The sequence below is a fragment of the Lepisosteus platostomus genome, unplaced genomic scaffold (genome assembly GCF_059453375.1).
Source record: "Lepisosteus platostomus isolate fLepPlt1 unplaced genomic scaffold, fLepPlt1.hap1 Scaffold_40_H1, whole genome shotgun sequence".
Classification (NCBI taxonomy): domain Eukaryota; kingdom Metazoa; phylum Chordata; class Actinopteri; order Semionotiformes; family Lepisosteidae; genus Lepisosteus; species Lepisosteus platostomus.
In genome coordinates, this window is record NW_028291664.1 from 770001 (window position 1) to 787500 (window position 17500).

Here is a 17500-nt window from a genome sequence, read left to right on the forward strand (position 1 = left end):
GTTGTAAGACTGCTAGAGTCCTTGGGCCTTTTTGTACATGGGAAGCCTGAAGACACATTGGCAAGGTGAGATATTTTTAATCTGTAAGGCTTCTGTAGTTTCTTTTTGAAATCATTGTTACAACATATTATGTAAAAGCATGTTGAAAAGAATCTACCTGCATTCCAGCGGCCCTGAGCAAGAGGCCGCTGTCCAGGAGGAAGAGATGCCAGAGGCTGCTCTAGAAACTGAAACAGAAGCGGATAAGGAAGGGGAAGATGTGAGCTCTGAAGAACTCTATCAGCAGTAAGACTTTTTATTTTTCAGATGTATCTATTTTTTACTAAAATTCTAATTTGTCTTATAGGTATAAAATGTTTAAACCGGTGTTTTATATCCTTACAGGCCCTGAGTAGTTAAAAAGTATCAGCAGGCCGGAAGAGAGTGGCCCAAGCTGGACTCTATAGAAAGCACTCCCTGGATGCTCCTCTCCTGATTGGATTCAAACAGTACCTTACCAAGGATCTGGGAGTGGCAAATTATTCTCAGGAGGTATTTATTTTTTAAAGGCATTTAAAATTAAGCAATGGTATCTTCATTGTAAATGTTTTTATTTCTTAGCTTAAAATTCACCCATGTGAAATGATGTCAGCCATAAACATCATGACTCTATATTTCCTACCTGAATCTATTCTACTTAAATTATTACATTATACACAATTTGAGTTCATTTTAAAAAGTAAAAGGTAATGAAAGGAATGCATTTTCATAAGAAAGATAATACCGATATGCATGTGATAATCTTCCTTATATCATGTAGTGCATCATTTGGACACTTTGTGGGCTTCAAATACAAAGAAAATCATGTTCTATGGTACAAGATAAATACAAAACTTAAGCTTTTATTTTAATTAGATTTCTTTATAAAGCATAAGCAATCATTTATTACATCGCTTCTTGAATTAAATCTTTTGACAAGAGGTAAGACTTCTGTTACATTTAAACCCATGTTTAGCTGTGTTTTTTAGATTTAACTGAACTAATTTCTGTGTGTGATAATGTCCTTGAATTCTGACAACATCACACTAAATTACATGATATAAAACAGCTAATGTTTCTAGAGATAAAGTTTCTGAGATGCTTCTAATTACTTTTTATTACCAGGGACAGTTTAATTCACCTTGTACAGTACTGTAAGACCAAGATGCTTTTTTTAAAAGTTATTTAACATTTTATAGAACTTTGTCTACTATGGCAACATGATGTGCTTGGTGAAACTTGGAAAAATACTGCTTGGCCACTTATCTTAAGATAAAGATAGGATAAAGGTTTATCTTTTGCACCTACCTGACCCCCAGGGAAGGCCAATGCTTTCTAAGTTGATGGTTCCCTACAGTAGACTGTACTTTAATTTCAAAGGTAATGTATATTGACCCAAATCAGTTTTGGAATCCAATCTACTGACGAGATGGAGCACATCCTTTTTTCAGGATTTTAGCATCATATGTTTGGTATATTTAGTCCCTTATGCTGAAAGAAATGATCATAGAACATTTGGACACTTTGTGGGCTTGAAATACAAAGCAAATCATGTTCTATGGTACAAGATAAATACAAAACTTAAGCTTTTATTTTAATTAGATTTGTTTATAAAGCATAAGCAATCATTTATTACATTAATATATGTAAAAATAACATTTTAGCATCATACGTTTAGTATATTTAGTCCCTAATGCTGAAAGAAATGATCATAGAACATGACATCTAACCTTACCTGCGGTGTTTTTAATCCCTATTGCTCAATGCACGGTGAAAGCATTCCATACATGTGTCTGACAATGAGGAATGGGCCCCTGAGACAGTCATTTGCCTGTTTCACAAATGATCGTATTTTACTAGAGATTCTGTTTGGGATTCAGATGTGCATTCGGACAGCAATCCCTTTCAAGAAATGATATGTTCTGGATGAGGTCAAAGGTGCTGGAACACTGTATCTAGGATGTGTTTGCAGAGACTGTGTGTCTCCTGCTTCAACGCAGTGATAAACAGATGTGCTCCTTTAATTTATTGGTACATGCCCAGGGCAGTAAGCAGTCTGAGGATTTATTTCCAGATGGCATAGAGCAGTGAAGCAGTGAAGTAGTGCAAAACACTGGATCATTATATTATTAGAATCTATTCTACTTAAATTATTACATTATACTCAATTTGAGTTCATTTTAAAAAGTAAAAGGTAATGAAAGGAATGCATTTTCATAAGAAAGATAATACCGATATGCATGTGATAATCTTCCTTATATCATGTAGTGCGTCATTTGGACACTTTGTGGGCTTGAAATACAAAGAAAATCATGTTCTATGGTACAAGATAAATACAAAACTTAAGCTTTTATTTTAATTAGATTTGTTTATAAAGCATAAGCAATCATTTATTACATTAATATATGTGAAAATAACATTTTAGCATCATATGTTTAGTATATTTAGTCCCTAATGCCGAAAGAAATGATCATTTGTTTAACATGCACGGGTCGGTCTCAAAGGATGCAGTACTCCTGAAGGGTCTCAAACCCTCCATTTCGGATGCCTAGCTGTATCCCTCAGATGTGGCACCTCAGAATGACTTCTAACCTTACCTTTGGTGTATTCAGTCCCTATTGCTCAATGCACGGTGTACATACTGCATACATGTGTCTTGAGAATGAGGAATGGGCCCCTGAGATAATCATTTGCCTGTTTTACAAACAGGGACCTGGACCGTACAGGGCTCAAACCCGCGACCTTGGCGTTATTAGCACCACGCTCTAACCAACTGAGCTAACCGGCCTCAAGACAGTGCTCCTCTCTGTGCTGCAAAAAATTAAACTCAGGGAATTTCTTTTGTCCTCCTTTGAATAGAAAGCCGTGTAATTCAGTGTACGGGCTTTCTCGTGCAGTTTCATGGTTCTTGTAACCCAAATCCTACACTGGCCTGAAGTGCCCCCCCATTTCACAGCATTTTTCAGCTGATTTAAAATGTACCTAAAGGAGAAGCATTATTGAAGACCATCAATTACCAAGAGCATTTGTCAAAGGTTTTGGTGGTCATTTTAAATGACCACAGAGCACTGAGACCTCGGTTTTACATCTCATCCAAAAGACAGCGCCCTTTTACAACACAGCGTCTCCGTCACTATGCTGGGGCATTGGGACCCGCACAGACCTCAGGGTGAGCGCCCCCCTCACCCTGAAGACGGAACGGTTTAAAGACGGTTTTCAGGTGGCCGAGTGGTTAAGGCGATGGACTGCTGATCCATTGTGCTCTGCACGCATTGGTTCGAATCCCTTTCTCGTCGCTCTCCATGTCTGACACGTTTGACGTTGGCCATCCTGTCGTTTGCTCTGGTTGTAGAGCCGTACATTTTCTAGCGGTGGCTGAACATGGTATAGTAGGCTAACGTTGGTATCGAGCAGTGACAGTATTTACGTGCCGCTGCTGCCAAGTGGCTCTGGGTTGAGACCGCGTTTTCACTTACTTGCAACGCAAACGGAGAAAGCGATTTTTGACAGTCTCTCGAGAGACTGCGCTAGGTGTTTAGGGATAGACTTTGTCAGTTCCCCCTGGGATGATGGCCTCTCAAATAGTTTGTGATTCCCCTAGACGTTTATACAGTAGAAGCCTGCTTCGTGGCTTAAATCCAAGCTAAGGAAACGAGTTAGAGGTCTGATGCAGAACTGCGAATTCGATGAACGGGAACACTACAGTACATTGCACTGTATGTGTGAGGAAAGCTGCCCCCTTCTGTCCCTTGTCGACCGAACAGAGGACTGTAAAGGATACCGCCAAGAAACTTTAGGATGCTGGTTGGAATCCAGCTCCAACGAAGCCCCTTTGGGTGTTATGTCATCAAAAAGTAAGAACAGCGAATCTCCCGTTGATCAAAAGCGCAACAGAACTGTTTTCCGTGGAGCAGGTTTCAGACCCGTAGACCTGTTTTATTTGTAGGGCAGGGCGCATTCCCAAACGCGAATCTCCTGTTTTAGAAATGCTTTGGGCGGCGTGAAGTGAAAATAAGAAATGGGCTCCAGGTACACATGGAAGCAATCAAGTGTTTCATCCGAGCTGTTTCAAAGACTGCCCAAGAGCTTTCCTTTCACAGAGGCGCAACGATTAATGATGGGGGTGCACCCTTCAATGCGCCTAACGACTCTAGGGAGTGATTGAGACGATTCGTAGCGTGTGCTCATTTCCCTCTATTCCCCGTGTTGCAGTGGTAGGATGACGTAAATTACTGCTTCGACACGTAATGGCATTATAATCAAGTGCAGGAGCTGAGGGCTTTTGTTTTGTTTCGTTTTCCATGGCGTTCGTAAGCGCGCAAATCAAAGGAAATTCCTGCGTCTAATAGGAATGTAAATGCTTTTGAAAGTGCAGTGTGGTGCAGCTTGTAAAATCCTTGTCCACATTTGTGGTTTGTTGATGTTTTTTCTGTCTGCCAAAGTTGCATTTTGACATCCGGACGGGGAGACTTTAGCATTTGAACGTGAAGCCAGCCTTAAACCCTCTGAGGCGTGTCTGTCTGCCGGCACGTATTTTGTGAAAGGTATTTATTTTTTTTAACGGAGAGCGACTTTGAAAAAGTTTCCGCAGCCACCTCGCACTCCGTGTTAGATTATAGGAGGAATGCGGCGGCGGCGAGCTCGCTGTAGTCGTGGCCGAGTGGTTAAGGCGATGGACTCGAAATCCGTTGGGGACTCCCTGCGCAGGTTCGAATCCTGCCGACTACGGCGTCTGCCGCACGTCGCCTTGTGCCTGCGCGGCAAAGGCGAAGTGTCGCTTCTCCTTTCCTGGTACTATAGAAATGCTAAATCGCTTGGCCCCGCTGCCATGGAAATCAATTCTTCAGATAACCACACATTTTGCGTTCGCACCTCTGGTGCTCTACTTATGCCTTTGAAAACCTAATGAATAAAGCTGAAAGAACCGACATGATATGTAGGTGCTCGTAAAGCACGCAGTAAAGAACTGTTAACAGCAAGGGTTTCAGTGGGTTAACTGAGGAGAAGGCGTGTTCGCTAATTGTTGACTTTTTATTTGGTGTTAGAAACACTCTTACTGTGCATGACGTGCAACAAATGTAGCCACAGAAATTGCATCACGCTTTCATGACGTTAGGATTTGTTTGTGCAACATCCGAGAAGAGTACTTGTGGCTTGAATGTGAACTGTACGTGCCCGCCCCCTTTCCTCTGTAGTGCATGAGTTCCTCCCGGCATGCCCTTCGTCATTGTTCTGTAATCTTGTATTTAAAGGGTTGTATTTCTGCTGCTGAAAATAAGCAACGGTTTTCTCACAACGCCCTTTGTTCCCGACGGAGCCCTTGTCTGTCATGAAATTCTTCAAAACCTCAAGCTAGAAGAAGAAGACGACAAATATGAAGCGTTACAGCAACGACATGCCATGAGACGATCGATAACGATTTCCATAGGATCCCCGCGGTTGCCTGGCAACCGTCAGCTTTGCGCAGTGGCAGTATCGTAGCCTGTGAGGTTTAGCCGAGGCGCGATTATTGCTAGTTGAAAACTTTTCCCAATACCCCGCTTCCACCGGTTTGCAATACAATCGGCGAAAGCAATTTTTGACAGTCTCGTCAGAGACTGAGCAAGGTGTTTAAAGACAGATTTTGTCATGGTGACATCATGGTAGAAAGAAAGAGCTTGTTACGTCTCAACAGAAACGCTCTTTAGCTCTTTCAGCGTTATGCAGAGAACAGCGTCTGTCGAGATCACTTTTGAGTCAGCGCGAAACGCCGTGTGCTGTCAGTTTGGTTTCGTATTGCTCGTAGCGGCGCCCGGCTTTTGTCTGTCAAACGTTAGGTTGCGCTTCTTCATGCTGCATCGTCGGCATGAGTGGAGCTTTTTAAACGTCTGTACTTACTGCGCCCCCTAAGAAATCGTTTGTCCCCGTTCAAAAGAGATTGTGCGATGTCCTGCAGCGTTCGCAAAGCAAACCTTTGACAATTTGAAAAGAGTGTTTCGGCTCGGGAAACATCATGACCAGTGTCCTGCATGTTTTCTGTGTATAGCTGTATTTTAAAGCATACAGAATTCATTCGAAATCATTGATTTCTCCAATTAACAAGGGTCCCTCTTTTAACCTGCGAGAAGCATTCTTTCAATGTAACAGATTTACTCCGGGGAAAGGATTCAGAGTCCGGAGTGCGGACTGATGGCGCACAGAGGGTCCATATACTGTGGATCCCTCAGTGATCTTCCGCGTATTCAAACCGCCAGCGTGTGACTCCCCTGTCCCCGTGACCTCATTGCTCTGCTCTGTCCTCTGTGCAGCCGAGCCCGACTCACGGTTTAAGTGAAAAAAAATATGCCCTCAACGTGAGATTTACTCTGGAGCGAGGATAGATGTTACCTTTTTATCATTGAACAGGATGTATGTGATGTGGCGACTAGGTTCAATTTTGTATCCTCTTTAAAAGATTAAGGACTGGGGTGAGCGTGATTTACCACCCTTTCAGCTAAGAACCCGACTTCCGCACCGTTTAAGCTGCATAGACTCGGTCGATTAACTCGTCTCCGTTAGCAGGGTTAAGGTTAAAGAAAAAAAACATTGCTGACTTCTTTTTTTTTTGCCAGCCGCTAGCGCTGATTAGCAAGGTTTGTATTTCATGTTTTGCAAGTTGCATCCATTTTAAGAAAAACAAGTCGTTCATGACAGGAAATGAATGCTTGCATTTAATTAAGTCTAGCCGTAGGCAGTTGTCCATAATGACCAGTTCTGTTCGAGAAGACAGAACAAAAAAGGCACCGCTGGGAATCGGAGCCAGGGTCGCCTGTTTACTAGACAGGCGCCTTAAGCAACTAAGCCACGGCGTCCCGGGAGGGCTGTCCTTTTGCAGCCACTTGGACACACCACTCAGACACATCTGCATTCGGTGTGTGCTCCGCCTGCTCGCTGAGCAAGTTGCCACCTTTACATACAATAGCAACATCAACACCAAGAGAAAGGGTGACAAATGGCTTTTATCTGGAACTTTTCATGTCCAAGGAGCTCAATGTGCTTTCTGTGTACAACAGGGCCACTGAACTCCACACTGGCCACTGAACCACAGCAGTGGCTTGCTGGCTTGACATCTCCCAAGGAAAATGTTGAAATCGCATGTGGAACAGGAAAATGACCCTCGAGTATGAGGGAAAAAAAAGAAAAAGATCATCTGGAGTGCGCCAACCCATGTCTGGACAGCCCAGTGTCGTCGACGAGGTGGCCGAGTGTTTAAGGCAATGGACTGCTAATCCATTGTGCTCTTCACGCATGGGTTCGAATCCCATCCTCGTCGCGCTCCATGTCTGACACGTGTGCCTGTTCGGCGTTGGCCCTTCTGTCGTTTGCTCTGGTTCTAGAGCCGTACATTTTCTAGCGGTGGCTGAACATGGTATAGTAGGCTAACGTCGGTATCGAGCAGTAACAGTAACGGTATTTACGTGCCGCTGCTGCCAAGTAGCTCTGGTTTGAGACCGCGTTTTCACTTACTTGCAACGCAAACAGAGAAAGCGATTTTTGACAGTCTCTCGAGAGACTGCGCTAGGTGTTTAGGGATAGACTTTGTCAGGTCCCCCTGGGATGGTGGCCTCTCAAATAGTTTGTGATTCCTCTAGAAGTTTATACAGTAGAAGCCTGCTTCGTGACTTAAATCCAAGCTAAGGAAACGAGTTAGAGGTCTGATGCAGAACTGCGAATTCAATGAAGGGGAACACTACAGTACATTGCACTGTATGTGTGAGGAAAGCTGCCCCCTTCAGTCCCTTGTCGACCGAACAGAGGACTGTAAAGGATACCGCCAAGAAACTTAAGGATGCTGGTTGGAATCCAGCTCCAAAGAAGCCCCTTTGGGTGTTATGTCATCAAAAAGTAAGAACAGCGAATCTCCCTTTGATCAAAAGCGCAACAGAGCTGTTTTCCGTGGAGCAGGTTTCAGAGCCGTAGACCTGTTTTATTTGTAGGGCAGGGCGCATTCCCAAACGCGAATCTCCTGTTTTAGAAATGCTTTGGGCGGCGTGAAGTGAAAATAAGAAGTGGGCTCCAGATGCACATGGAAGCAATCAAGTGTTTCATCCGAGCTGTTTCAAAGACTGCCCAAGAGCTTTCCTTTCACAGAGGCGCAACGATTAATGATGGGGGTGCACCCTTCAATGCGCCTTACGACTCTAGGGAGTGATTGAGACGATTCGTAGCGTGTGCTCATTTCTCTCTATTCCCCGTGTTGCAGTGGTAGGATGACGTAAATTACTGCTTCGACACGTAACGGCATTATAATCAAGTGCAGGAGCTGAGCCACGGCGCCCCAGGAGTGTTGTCCTTTTGCAGCCACTTAGACACACCTTTAGAAAAACATTTTGTTAACAGGCATTCTGCCTCAGCCTAAACACCTATAGCTTGCAAAGCGCATGCTATTAGACAGGCACCTCTGCAAGACCTTAAGAGTCTCTTAAACTAGTGATAGTAAGGTGTTCCCAATGGGCGATGTTCGGCTTTCAAATCATCTCTCCGTGGAAGCGCCGAGATGCAGCTGTTTAAGGCTTAGAAGCAGCTGACTGTTTCACTACCTAGCTGATCACTGTCAGTCAGGGAGCTTAGAGGTGAAAAGCCTGTCTGAGAGACAATTCGCCGTCGATCAGTTCAATATGTTCCGTACCAGCTCGGCGCACCCGAGATCATCTTGGTAGCCGTGTAGCTCAGATGAGTGAGAGCGTGTGTGTGTACCACCGTGATTGGATGCCGGCCCTTCTCAGGTCACAGTAAACCTTCTGCTCAAAAAAAGTGAGGTAAAACCTCACTCTGCACAGTAAAACCTCAAAAAAAGTGAGGTTTTATTTAATCTCTGACCAAGGGAAACGTTTCATTTTTTCAAAGAAATGTTTGTTAAATAATGAAGTCATAGTTCTATGGGATTCAATCATAGACCGTGTGACATGGAAGTCAGGAACCTAACCCACAGCACCACCAGCACAGTCACATGCTGAGTGCTGAAAAAGCACTACAGAAACATTATCGACAGACAATGTACAGTGTGTACTATTCTTGTGTTGCGGTACATGAATATAATTATATCGTTATTAATTTCTAATTTATAACTTTACTTTATAAATTTATTAACGTTATTAATTAATTTCACGACGCACAGACAGGGCGCGGGGAGCCGCCGCCTGCAAACACAGCTCCAGGCAGGACTCCACTCCGCAGGAGGCGCAGAGCAGAGGAGATGGGCAGAGACCTGAGCTGCTGTTGCTGCAGACGCTGTCTTTTCTGCACTCGGGGTAGGAGTGAATGTTGAGTTGCCCTTAGAAATGAAGCAGAGCACTTCAACGGCACGGGTGTGTGTGTGTGCGTGCACCTGGTGAGTCTGGGAGACAGATCGAACCTGGGCTAAAAGAGAGGGGGCTTAGCCCTCTTCCATTTGCTACTTCAAAGTTGTACAACCCATTTGTATCTGCTAGGCGGCGCAGTCGTCGTGCACAAAGAACGCTTTGAAAAGCGTCAAAGGCAAGTCATTCCGAGTTGGTCGTTTGTGTTTTCCGTTCAGACGCGAAATGCTGAAATGATCTCTCGGCTCCTCGGTTGTCATTTCTGCTCCGTAAAGGAATCACAGCACGCGTCGCCTTCCAGCACGCTGGGTCGGGACACGATGCCGGGGGTCGGAACGTGCGATGTCTTCCTCGTTAGTATAGTGGCAAATATCCCCGCCTGTCATGCAGGAGACCGGGGTTCGATTTCTCCGACGAGGAGTAGCTTTTCTTTTACCTCCTTAGAGAAAGAACTGCCTTTCACTTCTCTATTTTCTAACACAGCGTCGTGCACCTTTTCATTGCTCTCGCTTTCAGAGCCTCCGCACGGCACACGACTCGACATCAGGAAGCACATTGAAGTGAAAGCAGGGAGCGCTGCGACATGCACTGTGCAGATCCCGCCACACTAAGAGGTGAGTGGGTCTGTTCGATGCACAAAGAACGCTTTGATAAGCGTCAAAGGAAGTCATTCCGAGTTGGTCGTTTGTGTTTTCCGTTCAGACGCGAAATGCTGAAATGATCTCTCGGCTCCTCGGTTGTCATTTCTGCTCCGTAAAGGAATCACAGCACGAGTCGGCTTCCAGCACGGTGGGTCGGGCCACGATGCCGGGGGTCGGAGAGAGCGATGTCTTCCTCGTTAGTATAGGACCTGTCACGCGGACCTGTCACCTGTCTCCACCTGTCACGCGCGAGACCGGGGTACATCAGGACGTGCATTGAAGTGAAAGAAGGATGCGCTGCGACATGCACTGTGCAGATCCCGCCACACTAAGAGGTGAGTGGGTCTGTTCGATCACAGCGCTAGGTGAATCCCCAATCCCCTTTTGTGCGTGGCGACAAAAGAAGTCTGTTTCCACCCGGGGACTTTTCGCGTGTGAGGCGAACGTGATAACCACTACACTACGGAAACTGTGGTAAGATGTGCTCAGCGGCCCAGCGCTGAGCTTCGCCAATGCGATTCAGCTGCTTCCAGTGCCTTTATTGGAGTGCGCTGATAGACCGTGCTCTCTCTCCAGAGACCAGCACGCCTGTCATGGACGGAGCAGGAAAGGCGGCGTCACATTCTACAGCCCTCTCCACGCAATCGACGAAATCGGGCTACTGAAGTGGAGAAAATCGCCTCTCCAGAAAGTGCAAATATCATCTTGGAGAGTATAAATCCTATTGCCGAAGGTCAGCCCTGTCTACCAGAGTGACCCTCCCACCTCCTGCAGCGATGGTCAGCTCGTCTCACACGCGAGAAGTTTCGGCTGGAAACAAGCGCCCCCTCTTCTCGCACGTTTTGCACGTTGAGTAGTTTTAATGCGGCTCCTTCGTACACAGTGCTGATCTTTTGGAAAGCAGGAGGCAAAATTGACACGTTCCCATACCGGGAGTCGAACCCGGGCCGCCTGGGTGAAAACCAGGAATCCTAACCGCTAGACCATATGGGAGTGCACAACCCTGTTGTTCCGGGCATCATGCAAGCAAACTACATAAATATGAGAAAACACGCAAGAGAGTTGTCACTCAGAGTGTCGAAGGGTCGATGTATACTGGGGCTCAGTTGAAATGCAACGTCAGGACTTTCCCGAATTATGTCACACGAAGAGAGCACAGCCTTTTCCGCCCTGCCATGTGTGTATCGGTAACTCGCCGTGATCGTATAGTGGTCAGTACTTTGCGTTGTGGCCGCAACAACCCCGGTTCGAATCCGGGTCACGGCAGAATAGGGGCGTCTGCTTTTACTACTTGCACGAATGAAGGCAAAAAAAAGCCAATTGATGTGAACGAACGGCGCTTTACAGAGGAGTACTGCCTGACTGGATCGTTGATGAACGACAGGGACCACTCCGACCTCTTCTCGGGTTTCTTCAATGACTTACTAAGGATCTTCTTCACATTCGCCCATGCAGGGGAAGCCAGTTACACCAAAGCAAACGCAGGAAAGTGCAATTCAAGCAGAGACCAGGAGGGACTTGTTTACACCGAGAGTGGTCGGAGAATGGAACAATGCGTCCAGCCCTGTTGCTGGAGCCGATTCTTGATGAGATCTTGGGCTCACTAAGAAGCCCCCACTGGATGCTAATCTTTCTGTTGTTCTTGCAGGTCCTGCGCTGCTTTTGAGCCGACAGAGCTCGTCCTGATCTGTCGGCACAGCCCAATTGCAAATGATCGGCTCCGCATACAGAAGGAACGTGCGTTTGGTACAAGAGTGCATGAAGGCACCGGAAATACATTGGGAACAAATGACTGGTGGTTCAAGACCTCTGTGAAGTGCAGGAGCGTGCAAGAAGGGGCTGTTTTCACCCGGTCTCGAACCTGGGACCTTTCACATGTTAGGCAAACGTGATAACCACTACACTACGGAAACCTGTAGGGTTTGTTGCTGGTGTATCGCTTGCGTTTCGGGCTGAGAAAGGGACGCGTCATTTTAGGCAGGGGGCGCTGGAGAGAGGAACAAAGGGAGCGATGAAACAAAATGCCGAAACCCGGGATCGAGCCAGGGACCTTTAGAACATACTCTCACGAATCGTTAGAATATGTGCGTTTGATCATCAATTGCATAACAACCACATTCGTTCGACTTGAGCCCTCAAGCTCATAGTTTTCAAATCTTGAAAGCTGTCATTGAGCACATCATAGTCTGCAGTACGCCCCGTAACTTGCGTACTTCAACAGAAAGAAGAGCAGACAGCTCCATAAATATGCGAGGCGCAGAGAGTGCAAGGCGAGCCGCACACGTTTCGGTGGCTGAGAGAGGGCAGTTTTTGCTTCTGCATTTCCCAAGTAAGGACGCCTGACAACAAGCGATCGCGGTGCTCATTTACGACATAGTGGTGATGAGTTTTCAGTACGTGTTCTTTTGAACGAGCAATGAGGTTGCTGCCTTGGACAGCTGACTGCACGCTCTCATTGTGCCACGTGATGAGTATTCACCAGGCTCGTTCAGTCATTAGTCACATTCCATCGTTTGCCATAAGCAGATGCTGCAAGGTGATGTGGATATCAGTTCCCAGTCTTGTGGACGAGGACAAAAAGAGCACACAAGGGCTCAGCTGGGAATTGAACCCGGGACCTCCCACACCCTAAGCAAGAATCATACCCCTAAACCAATGAGCCACGGCAGCACTTTCTATTTTATTCTGTCAGCGAGCTTGAGGACGGGGGAGAGGCGTCATTCGCTCGTCCAGTCAGACCTTCATCAATAAGTCAAGAAAGCCGCAATTACAAGACTGCCTTGCAGACGAAGGGCAGTGAACTGCACCCGGTAAGAGGGGAACAAGCGGCACTAGGCGACACCGAGGCATGAGCTCCAGCGAGGGGGGTTAGCTTGCATGGTACAGCGCTCGCTTTGCATGCGTGAGGTAGCGGGATCATTTCCCACGTCCTCCAGGTGTGTGCTTAGAGCTTGATGTGCCGAAAGGTGTCCTTTAGCCTGTGGTCACACCTTGCATGGAGAGCGTCATGCAGCTGTCAATCATTTCGCAGCCACGCCCCCTCTTCATCTTCTCTCTGCCTTAAGCGTCTCCGCCACTCTCTCTTGACATTTCATGTCAGCATGTCAGAAGTCCGAGTGACGTTTTTAATGGCTGAGTGAGGGCACGATGCTGAAGCAGAGAGGCCACTTCAGCCAGAGAGACTTGTGCTAGGTGAGATCTGAAAAACGGACTCGCAACAGAAACAGACCAAAAAAGTATCGGTGAGATCAAAAGGCAAATGCAACATCCAGCAGAGGGCGTCTAAAGATTAGGGAACGGGCGACTGAAATCCATATGAGGCAAACTTTCCGGCTGTGCACCGCAGCTGGCCTCGTTGGCGTAGTTGGTAGCGTGTCAGTCTCATCATCTGAAGGTCCTGAGTTTGATCCTCACACGGGGCAGGGCTGCTTGCTCTTTTCAAACACTTGCGGCAACTGTTCGCTCATAACCACGTCTGGAATGCGTGACCTTTACACGGGGGAGAAGCAACGCCGCATCCTTTTTCTAAAGAACATTCACATTCAGAAATAAGTCAAGAAATTTGACATTACTTTTGCTGTCAGCCTGCCTATGTTGCCAAAGAAAGATTCACTCGGCGTCAACATGACAGAACAGCGATCACTTGAAAACACTGTTCCACACTCCGTAAGCAAGAACTTCAGTGTTTGCAGTCACCCGATATGCCGATAGTCAAAGGAGCACAAAACACGAAGCGTCAAAAGACAAGATGAGTTGATGGAAAGAGCGTTGAATTGATGAGCACAAAAGTTCAGCTCATACAATAGGCAACGAAGGTCCCGGCGTCATCATTGCACTTGAAAGGACTGCCTTGCAGACTAAGGGCAGTGGGAGGTTGCTGTTTTGAGATGGAGGCATTGGGATGGAGGGCTGAGATCTATTCTTCTTAAGGAATTCTTCATCGTGAAAGATCGGTCCACAGGTCATCCAAAGAACTTACAAATTTTTGGGACTCTTCCGGAAGGGAGTGAAGTGCTCAAACACATGACATGCCCCCTTGATCTCACATGCACAATTCTGCTGCAACATGCACAGCTACCGTCCACACCAGGCAGTGGGGCTTCAGCAGAATTTGCTACGCCACCTGCAATTACATATCCAGCTGCACACATATACATGGCCCCTCTGTCCTTTTCAGGATCTCAAAAAAAAGCATAGCGTGGTTTTCCTGCAACCTGATTGACTGCATCTCCCTCAGAATGTGCCCCGTTGCATTCATTGCTGAAGCAGGACGGAGGCTAACGGGCATGCCAGAACAGTTAGGCTCAGCGAAAATAGGCTCTCCAAAATATTGTGGTTGTAGTGGAAGAAATATGGTTTAAATTGTACCTTGGTATTTCAAACTCTCTCTAGAATGTTATCCATTTCTATTTTATTTTGACAGGAACTGGCTAATGACACTAGATGAAAAGAGAAGAAAGAAAACACAACGTTTCGGCCGTGGAGCCTTCTTCAGGTGTGAGGGCTCCACGGCTGAAATGTTGTGTTTTCTTTCTTCTCTTTTAAGCATGGAATAGACCTATTACTTGTTCCTTTGCAGCCTACGCATGCTGACACAGCTCCCCACCTGAACTGCTAATGATGCCTGGTAGTTTGTGGTACTTGGGTATTGTCTTATGTTTGCTCAAACTGCATATGTGTGATTGCATATTTTTGGGTATTTTCATATGTCAATATTTAATTCACTGACATTCCTGTATGCTTGGAAGAAAGGTAGATTGGATTTGGCACAGGATGCCTGCCCATATTTGTTGATCATTGTTGGGCTGGAAAAACAATGATAAAAAGTGTATGAAAAAAGCTCTCTCCAATATTTCCCTTCTCTTCGCCATGGTTACACTGCCCATTCTTTCCATCTTTTGTCCTTCTACAAAGATTCCAGGGCTCTTTTTCCACCATAATATCAGAATTTTTTTTTTCTCTTTTAAAGGCTGTAGGTGGGGTGTGATGGACTGTACCACTATCATAGAATATTTTTTCAGGACACATCGCAGTTCCATAGTAGAATTTATCAATAGTAGAATTCCATAGGACATTATTTACCAACATATTACCCAGTGTGAGACTCTGCCAGTAAACCTCAGAGCATTGAGTTCTCCACTGATAAAGATGGCTGTCTGAAGTCATGAAATCCACTGCTGGGATGCCTGAGAGACAGTAATTGAATCTTGGCTGGAATTAGGCTTTCTATTAGTGTTGATCTTTGGGAATTATGTGGTAAAAAGGGAAAACTCCTTTACTTTAGTCACTTTGAATGTTCAAATGTACAGAACCTGCAAAACTAAGCAATGAAAAAAATCCATCACCACTCTCATGATAGCATAACTCATAGTCTCTGCTGTTATGTAACTGTTAGGAATCCCTGGTGGGAAGATACACGGACCATGTGCAGACGCAGGCACGGGTGATAGATGAGGCAGGCGAACAAACCAAAACGAGAGGCAAGGTCGTAGTCAAAAGGCGAAAGGCAAGTCGTAATCCAGGAAGTTCTCCGGTAGCAGACAGTCCGAGGCGAGAGGCGAGGTGCAAAGTTGAAAAGGCAGAAGGGGAATCCAAAATCCAGAATAAACGAGGTACGGGGAAAAACGCCAGGTAGAGCTCTCAAGGAGTAGACTCAATACCGAGCAGTGGGAAGCAGGTGAAGATGGTTTAAATAGCAGTGCGCACCGCACAGTGAGTGTGCGGAGGTGGTTTAACTCGTGCGGCGGCGTTTGTTAATAATCACCCGCTGCTGGGGCTGATTAGCTTGCTTACGCTTTGGTCTTGACTGCCTGGTGGTCGTGACAGTAACAATACACACTTTCAATTTTCTTATCGCCTGTCTCCAGAGAGAATGTTGTTAGTGCTGATGACCTTGAATTAGACCTTGTTGACTCTGTAAAACAATCTTCCTCTGCTTAGATTTTCACTCAGATTGATTTTGTTCTCAGATTATTCCTGGCAGGACTGAGTTTCTTGGAAATGAAAAGTGAAAGAAAAAGTACAGAAGATCAGCCCTTGAATATACAACATTGTGCAGTGAGATTTTTAAATGTATTAGCTGCTATCCTGTGCTAGAGCCTGTCATGGTAAGCAGTGGATGACAGGATCTAGCACAGATACTAATGAAACACTGTTAATGAAAGATAAAACACTTGAGTCTTATTTTAGTTTTCCATTTCCCTTTCATTTGTGATGTACTGTACAACAGGCCACAGAACATGCACAAAAACAGATATGCACACATTCACACCAGGCAATGACAGTCTGCCCAGTCAGAATCTGAGCTGAGGTATCAGAATTCTGAATTCCCTGAATTCTGTCATGGATCATCCACAATAAGGGCAATGTTTGAACACGAGGATCCCCAGGAGAGAGCCTAGTAACATAAATCTTGGAGCAAAAGCAGATGATTATCTTCATAGTTTGTGTGGTTGAGCCAAAGTTGAGCATGAGGATATGTGAGTCACCATTCTTAGAAATGGATCCAACTTCAGACAGGCGTCAAAAGTAAGAGTATACAGTGCTGGGGCAATGACACTTCAATGATCAGAAGGATAACAAGAGTTTTAATGCATTGAAATTGATTTTCTGGTGATGCACACTGTCATGGGACTATTAATTTTTTAAGGATCACTTACTGACGTCAGACAGCTGCCAATTCTCCAGACTGGAAGGATGAACAGTTTATCCCCCTAGGTACCATATTTCCATATTTCGAAGCATTGGAATAATACATGTCATACAGCAACATAAAAACAGGAAGACAAGTATCACAGCCCCTATAATCGGTGTTAGTAACTTAAAAGAAAAACATTCCCCCTGGCCCAAACAGTGATTCTAACCAGGAGAGAAAAGCCGGTGTATCTTTTATGCCTCTCTCTTTATTCACCTTGTCTTTTAGTTCTTTCAAATGCTGAATAGCGAGCGTAAGATTTCCGTAATCATAGTCATTAGCTGGAATATATGTACAACAGGAGTCTCCTACTAAAGCATAGACTCCTCCAGATGCTGCATTTTGAAGGTCCAGCACGAACCTGTTCTGAAGTACCATTAATCTAACTCCCCTTAATTCTTGTTTGATAGCGTCTAAGCCTTCTAACGTGATATTAATAAAAGAGTACATTTCATAAAAAGTCGCATGGGTGAGGCTGTAGAATGAGGCATTAAAGCACATATATAACAAGATGCATTAAATTTCTTTAACTTTACAGTATGATTTATAAATTTATACCACAAATTACTCATATCCCCCTCATTATCAGTTTCATTCAGCCAGTTTGTATACAAAGAGGCTTCGTGTTTAGATTCTTCCTCTTTTGGGGTGGTGACAGGCTTCTACATAAAAAGGAAAAAGGCTGTGCACATCAGTCCCAAGCAGGTTATCCCCATCTGTCCTTGTGGAGACATCACTCCTGCGCTTTGCTCAGTTCGTTTGTGACCTTTTTACAGTGTGAAGCATGAATCCAGGGCACCATTTCTGTGACCTTCACAGCAGTGGCAGTG

General features: G+C 45.3%; 5 non-coding genes across 5 annotated transcripts; 4 read left to right on the forward strand and 1 right to left on the reverse strand.

Moving 5' to 3' along the window:
- Positions 1–4664: 4664 nt before the first annotated feature.
- trnas-cga (transfer RNA serine (anticodon CGA)) lies at positions 4665–4746 on the forward strand. The gene has a single exon. It is a non-coding gene; the product is annotated as a tRNA-Ser (tRNA).
- A 727-nt stretch (positions 4747–5473) lies between these two features.
- LOC148634239 (U4 spliceosomal RNA) lies at positions 5474–5615 on the forward strand. Its single transcript, XR_015933714.1, has one exon. It is a non-coding gene; the product is annotated as a U4 spliceosomal RNA (small nuclear RNA).
- Positions 5616–10897: 5282 nt separating this feature from the next.
- trnae-uuc (transfer RNA glutamic acid (anticodon UUC)) lies at positions 10898–10969 on the reverse strand. Its single transcript has one exon. It is a non-coding gene; the product is annotated as a tRNA-Glu (tRNA).
- A 201-nt stretch (positions 10970–11170) lies between these two features.
- Positions 11171–11242, forward strand: trnah-gug (transfer RNA histidin (anticodon GUG)). The gene has a single exon. It is a non-coding gene; the product is annotated as a tRNA-His (tRNA).
- Positions 11243–13325: 2083 nt separating this feature from the next.
- Positions 13326–13398, forward strand: trnam-cau (transfer RNA methionine (anticodon CAU)). Its single transcript has one exon. It is a non-coding gene; the product is annotated as a tRNA-Met (tRNA).
- The last annotated feature ends 4102 nt before the right edge of the window (positions 13399–17500 follow it).